Genomic DNA, 7209 nt, shown 5'->3' on the forward strand with positions numbered 1-7209 from the left:
AATGTTTAGATGTTTACCGTAACTTTTATGTTCTGGCTGCTTAGAAGGGTTTTGTTGCTTTTGGAGATTCCTGGGTCTGTTAGACTTATCCTTTTGTTTGTGAATGTAATGCAGTGGGAAGAAATAATGATACGTACATGTTTATGAGCATCCGGGTTTTCACGTCTTGTATTTTAACGAGTTACTGTATTTGTCTTTGTTTTGCCTCCGGTTATTAGTAAGTTAGCAATTCGTCTGAGGCACGTGCTATGAATATGTTGCTTTGTGAGTTGTTTAATGAATCTAGATAGGATGGTCAATTTATTCATTAACATATGGTTGAAATTTTTTCCCAGGTGTTTGTAACTTGGTTGATGATGTTTAACATTTTTTTTTATCATTCCAAAACCTCACCTAAGAGGCTGTCAAAATTTAGAAATTGTTAAATACTCTGATTATGAATATTTGATAAAGAAGAGATTGGCTTGAATTGGAATCCTGTTGGTTTATTTAACATAAAAATTGTAAGTATAATTTGGGATAAATTTACTTTTTTCTAGTATTAGCTAAAAGTGTATTTTAATTCATCCTCAAATGTCCACTTGCATTTTGATCCATTTGATTGGAATGGATATAAGTAAAAGTACTTTTAGCGTTGAATCTAACTGTACAAATACTATATTTATATGTTGATCAGCATTTTTGATAACCATCCCAATCAATATTAGGACTTGTTTTGGTGACTTACCTAATTAGAACTTCAATTTTTAATTGCTATGCTTACAAGGATCTTGTTTAACATTTAATTTTTTTTAACTGGTTATGTACTCTTACTCAATTGACTGCCGGGTGTTATGTTGTTGATTTTGAAATGTTTGTTTTTTTTTAAATTATAGCATGAATAATAATATCAAATGGTTCATGTTTCCTTGGATTAAGGCAAAGATGTTTGAAATTTGTTGGAGTTTGGCTTGAAATTTTAGTGTTGTTTTCTTTGTCTGTTTCTGGTTCATACAATGGACCGTTAATTTCTATAAATAACAGGTGTTCAATTTTGTAAGAAATGATGGATTGAAAAAATGTTGCGAAATCTAATTATATTAGGACTTGTTTTGGTGATTTAGATACTTAGAATTTCAATTTTTTAAAGCAGCTACGCTTGCAAGGACCTTTTGTAACTTGAATTTTTTTAAAACTGCCTATATACTCTTACTGCACACGACTGTGGGTGTTATTCCTTTGTACTCTTACTGCCTATGTACTCTCACTACATTGAAATTCTCATTTTATTCATTAACCCATGTTTAAAATTTTTTCTCAGGTGTTTGCAAGTTGGTTGATCGGTTGCTTTGTCATCCTGTCAAAATTTGTGGCCCTTATCTTACTTATGAAACTAACTTTTTTTGCATAGGTCGCATAAAAATTCTGGGCCAACTTCAAATGCTCAAACCGCATCCCAACTGTTGGTATTTCATCGTCAGCAAGGCAACTATGGTCTGGTAACTGCAAATCAGTTCAAAATAGACATCATTTCAGCCACACGACGATAAATGGTCTATTCAAACATGCGGTTAACGAAAAAACAACAATAAAATAGAATCCGAACCTCATCAACAAGTTCCGTGTCATTACATTCCAACTCAGTAATTTCCGTACATTCTATGACCTACAATCAAACATACACAACGTAAGTAGATGCTATAATAAAATATCAACTAAATAGAATTTATTAATACTATGTCCAAAAATATGATATTAAAATTTATTAATATGCATGAATTAATTTAAAGTGGCACCTAATGAGTTAGTATTGTGTTAACTATTCCCTATTTATATACAGAATGCATAAATCCACCACATATCAAGTATCACTACACAAACTAAAATAGAGTCTTCTACTACCATGTAAACAGTCTCGTTATTAGCTCCTATAATTTTTTTTCATATTTATCCAAACTTGTTAGTGCATGCATGGTTTGATAGCATACAGATGGGGATTGTAACAATTTTAGTCGTAACCATGTGCAAAATCTTCATATTTAACACTATACATATATTCAAAACATGTCAGGATGACCTATTAAAGAGGTATTGTAACACTTCATCATATCCAGTAAATAAATTTCTAACTTCATCTTCTTTAGAACTTTTCACACGGTTCATTGAAACTAGTTATAAAAACTTAGCAAGAACCCAATCTGTAACTAGTAAGTAGTAACAACTAACTAATACATTGAATTATAACATTCCACCATTCTAAAAATGTAATTGTTTTCTCTTTTTAGGTAGAAAAAATTCAAACTAATCTTTTCACCGGATCATCCACTTATATATTACACTTTAACTAATAACCACATGAATGAACAAGAACACCATCCAAATTGTTCCGTTTATAACAAAATATCATAATTGATTAAGAATGTTGAGCTTTTAATAACTATCTAATTTATATGAAAATAAACATACGTCTAAAAGAAATAAGATATATTGTTTATCTTGTCCAACTGTTCACTTTCTCCTTCGAACGAATCACCAGTAAAAGAAACTGGCATGAGACAACTTGGTTCAACGGAATTATGCTCCATTAAAATGGTTGTGATAGGTGGAGACCTTGGGCTGCAGGGGCTACACAGGGCGTGATCACGGTGACCTACGCCGGGCTGCACGGTGCACGGGTTGACGGGTGTAGTGAAAAAAAATTTTCTCCACTTGAAGGGCTGCCGGACGTTGGAATAGGGAGGGAGGGCTGCGTGGGTGGGCTGGGAACCAAGAGATAGGGGATATGGTGAGGATAAAAAACGTGTGCTAGTTCCCAAGTTGGTATAATTAATTAGTTATTAGTATAATTAAATCCATTTTGACTTATCCTTTTAAATTTTGAAAAATAGTTATTAGTATAATTAAATTAATTATATCATTAATTAAATTTATAAGTAATTTACATTTGTAACCCCATTGTTCATATTGTTCACTAAAATTATTGTTCTCCTATATTTTTCCATAAAGAAAATGTCTGATGCATTGAACTGAACCGCACATACATTTAAATGCTATCTATGTACATAATTAGATTCACTAAAGATTTGCTTTCCCATATAATTGTTTCTTTGACTATGTTTGCTGAGGCACATGCCATCATAAACCTGGAATTATACCTAAACTCATCCATTATAAAAATAGACACAACAATATAATGGAATTGGATTAAAATATTTTATTAGTACATCCGAAAAGTTTATTTTGACTAATAATTGGTTTACTTACTTTATTAAATGACTCATATCTTATAATCATTAATTGGAATAATTCTACTTAAAGTGAAGATAACACCCCCATTAATGATGATACATATGTGAGCCAACTTAACATATACGAAGCACAAACAAATCATTCAAACATATTTAATTTCTTTCAATTCATTATCTGATGATAAACTTTCACGGGTAATCTTGGCTTTCCCAGTGCAACTAGTGGCTTAGCTTTTGTGGTGTCCCTTTCATATTCAGAGAGATCAATGGTTGGTTCATTGAGAGGTGCAATCCAAGTGAATCCATGAACCAACCTTGCAAAGAGCATAATAGTCATTGTAGACCCAAGTGTGATTGCAGGGCAGCTTCGTCTTCCAATGCCGAATGTGAACAACTCCAAATTTGGTTCAGCCAAAGTCACACGACATGCATCGTTCTTCAAATGTCTTTCAGGTTTAAATTTCAATGGTTCTTCCCAAACTCTTGGATTTTGGCCAATACCTTGCCTCCTAATAAGAATATGACTACCCTTTGGGATAAAGTAATTAGCAACAATTGTATCTTCCATTGAGACATGAGGAACATTGAAGTCTGCAATTGGGTGAAGGCGAAAACCTTCTCTTAAACATGCCTTCACATAGTTGAGTTTTGGAATATCTGATTCTTGCACTAACCTCTCTTTTCCTACCACACTGTCCAATTCTTGAGTAGCCTTTTGAAGCATCTCTGGTTGATTTATCATTTCAGAAAGTACCCATTCAACATTATTATATGGATTATCTATTGCTCCAACTGCAATTTCCTGCCAAGAGACACAAATGTTCATATTCATCTTTATCAACCAAAAAAATAAATCTTATAACAATATTTTAGTCAACAATATTCATAACTTTTAATTGGTTTCGGACTTCTACTTTATTTTGTATTGAAATTGTTTAATAAATGTATATTTAAAAAAAAACTTTTTAATTATTTTTATAATTTGCAAAAAAATTATCTCATGATTAATTGATTAGATTAACAAGGTTAAATTAGATTAAAAGTTAAAGTTAATATATATAACCATGAGATAACTTAATTTATTTTATTTTATTTAATAATAAAAAATATGTCACAAAAGATAATTTATTCTTTAATTTAAAAATGATTGAGTAGAATTTACTTATTTTATATTGTAATTTTTGAATATTATTAATTCTGATTAATGTTTCATGTATCAAAAGCAAGATCTATCTTATTTGTTTTTTGTTTTTTGTTTTTTGTTTTTTTTACCAAAGATAGGAGACTCGAACCCGCAACCTCTTTATTGAGTATGAGAAGATTATGCCATTTAAGTTATAACTTATTGGCATCTTATTTGTTTAGTTATGTTATGATAATATTACATATTTATATAAATTTATGTTAGCAGAATAGGATAAATGCAGTTTTAAAATTATATGTTTCAAAAAGAATGATTGTTCCGACAAATTAGATGATTAATAGATTTGTTAAGGAATTTTTTCCGGATAATGGACTATTTGTACAATGTGTATAATGGGACACAATGGGCTATTGAACTGATTTTGGGGTTCACCAAGGCTCGAACTCTTGACCTTTTAGATCTAGCACTCTAATATCATGCATGATACCACTCATCCCAAAAGCTTCAGCTGATGGAAAAAGATAACACTAATAATTATATCTCTAATACTCTCTAAACTTCCATTGTACACATTGTATAAATATTCCATTGGCTCCTCGTACTTTCCCACTTTTTCCTCATGCGTTGGTCACTATATATCCAAATTCAACTATATTAAAATTAGAATAAATTATTTAAATAAATTAATTACATCAAAATATTATTTGTATTATTTAAAATTAAAATTGATATGTGTATCACTTAAAATTTATTTTTATGTAAAGGTAATTTGAATTATAACTTTTAATAATAGTTTAAATTAAGATGATTAGATTTATTAGGCGATGTTGAAATGAGCATATAAATCGAATTAAGCATGCATTAAATAACTCGAATTAAGAACAAGGATTTGATGCATGCATAAGTCTAATCATGTACAAATTGAATTTATCTAATTTATTCTCAATAATACATAATAAATTTAATCATTCTAATTTAAATTATTATTGAAATTTGTAATTTGAATTATCCTAATTCAATTTACGTAGAGATAGACTTTGAGTGATACCATATAAGTTTTAGTTTTAGACGATACATGTAATATTTTGATACAATTGGTTTATGTAAATAGTTTACGCTTAAAATTAATCATCAAAATCGGTTATTAATATAAAATATCAGATAAAATATAAATATGTATTAAAAATAAATTAAATTATATATATATATATTATATTAGCGACTTATTTTAGTAAATAATTTTAGTATTACAATAGTATTTTTATTCGAATAATAATAATAATAATATTAATATGAAAAAATGAATGAGTAAAAATGTTACCATGATTTGACTTTTGATTTCCTGGAGAGTCAAAAATGGATTGCTGTTAGCATCTTTCAAAGATATAAGAACATCAAGCCAATCCTCTTGATGTGCCCTTGTCCCATTCCTCCACTGATGAATCCTTTCTTCAATGATGGGATCATGGTACTTCCTTATGGTATTAGTTGCTTCCTTCAATATTTTTTTATGACCTTCAAAATCAAGCCACCACAACCATGGAAGATAATCGGAAACAGAAAATGCATAAATGTGCCTTATAGCAATGAAGAGTGATTCAACATACTCCACTTCCTCAGCACCTGCTCCTCCATCTTCTCTACCATTACCAAAGTACCTCTTATTGAAGAGTAGCCTCCTCATCAAGTTTCCACCATATTGTTTCGTTACAATCCTCAAATCCACTAGGCCACCACCATTCTTGGTTTGGTTTGGTTATACACATGGCGGACGAGGTTGTCGGCTTCTTCCACCCTTTTGTCATGCAGCCATTGATGCCTTTTTGGTGAAATCAATTCTTCCACCATGACTCTCTTCATTTTCTTCCATTGTTCTCCAAAGGGTGTTATTGTTGTGGTTAAGTATCCCGATGAGACATATTTACTCGACCAATTCAACGGCCGTGATGCGAAAATCGCATCTTGTTTCATGAAAAATTCACGTGCAATGGAAGGACTAGTCACTAGGATGACATGAATGTTGCCTAGTCGAATGCATGCGATTTCAGTTTCGAGATCATTCATGATGTTTTGTATCCATCTGAACGTGGGTTTGTTTGCAAGCATTTCAGGGATGTTACCAACTATAGGCCATGGTTTGGGACCTGGTGGGAGCCTAGGCTTCTTTGATTTCTTGGTTGAATCGTTGTGTTTGAGGAGATTGATGAAGAGAGGTATAATGAAAAAGAGTAAGAGCAAGAAGGTAGGAGCAGAATATTCCATGGCTGAGATAATTAAAGACAGTCTAAGTAAGTAGTTGAATTTGAATGATGTGTATTCTCTAATGCACTTTGGTCTTTTTGGTTGATGAGTTGGTTGCGTGCATGTAACTATTATATAGAGCTGTTTTATGTGGGTTTGGAGAGATAAGATACTATGAGTGCTGACTTGTCATATTCTTTGAATATTTTCATTCATAATATCAATTATGAAATGTAGAAAGAATTAACTTTTAAATTAGTTAACATTACTTAACATTAATCAAAATTTTTATTTTCATTATAATTAGGGATAAGTATTGTTTTGATCGGGTTAGAATCGAAACCGTCTCTAACGTAATTTTTTATTTAAAATCATTCTTAACGTTTTTTCCGTATTAAAATCTTTTTTTTAATAAATTTTTTTATTTTATTACTAAATTACTCTTATTAATTTAAAATTATAAAATAAAAAAAACACACGAGGAGACAGGGGAGAAGGGAAAAGGGAAAGGGCGCGAGGGAGTAGGGGAAGAAAAATGGGAAGGGGAGAGGGGGGACGGCGCCGGCAAAGGGGAAGCTTTTTGCTTCTGCTTGAGCT

General features: G+C 31.1%; 1 pseudogene; it reads right to left on the minus strand.

Moving 5' to 3' along the window:
* Window positions 1–3213: 3213 nt before the first annotated feature.
* LOC112723733 (isoleucine N-monooxygenase 2-like) lies at window positions 3214–6701 on the minus strand (annotated as a pseudogene).
* Between the last annotated feature and the right edge of the window lie 508 nt (window positions 6702–7209).

This window comes from Arachis hypogaea, chromosome 11 (assembly GCF_003086295.3).
Source record: "Arachis hypogaea cultivar Tifrunner chromosome 11, arahy.Tifrunner.gnm2.J5K5, whole genome shotgun sequence".
Lineage (NCBI taxonomy): Eukaryota > Viridiplantae > Streptophyta > Magnoliopsida > Fabales > Fabaceae > Arachis > Arachis hypogaea.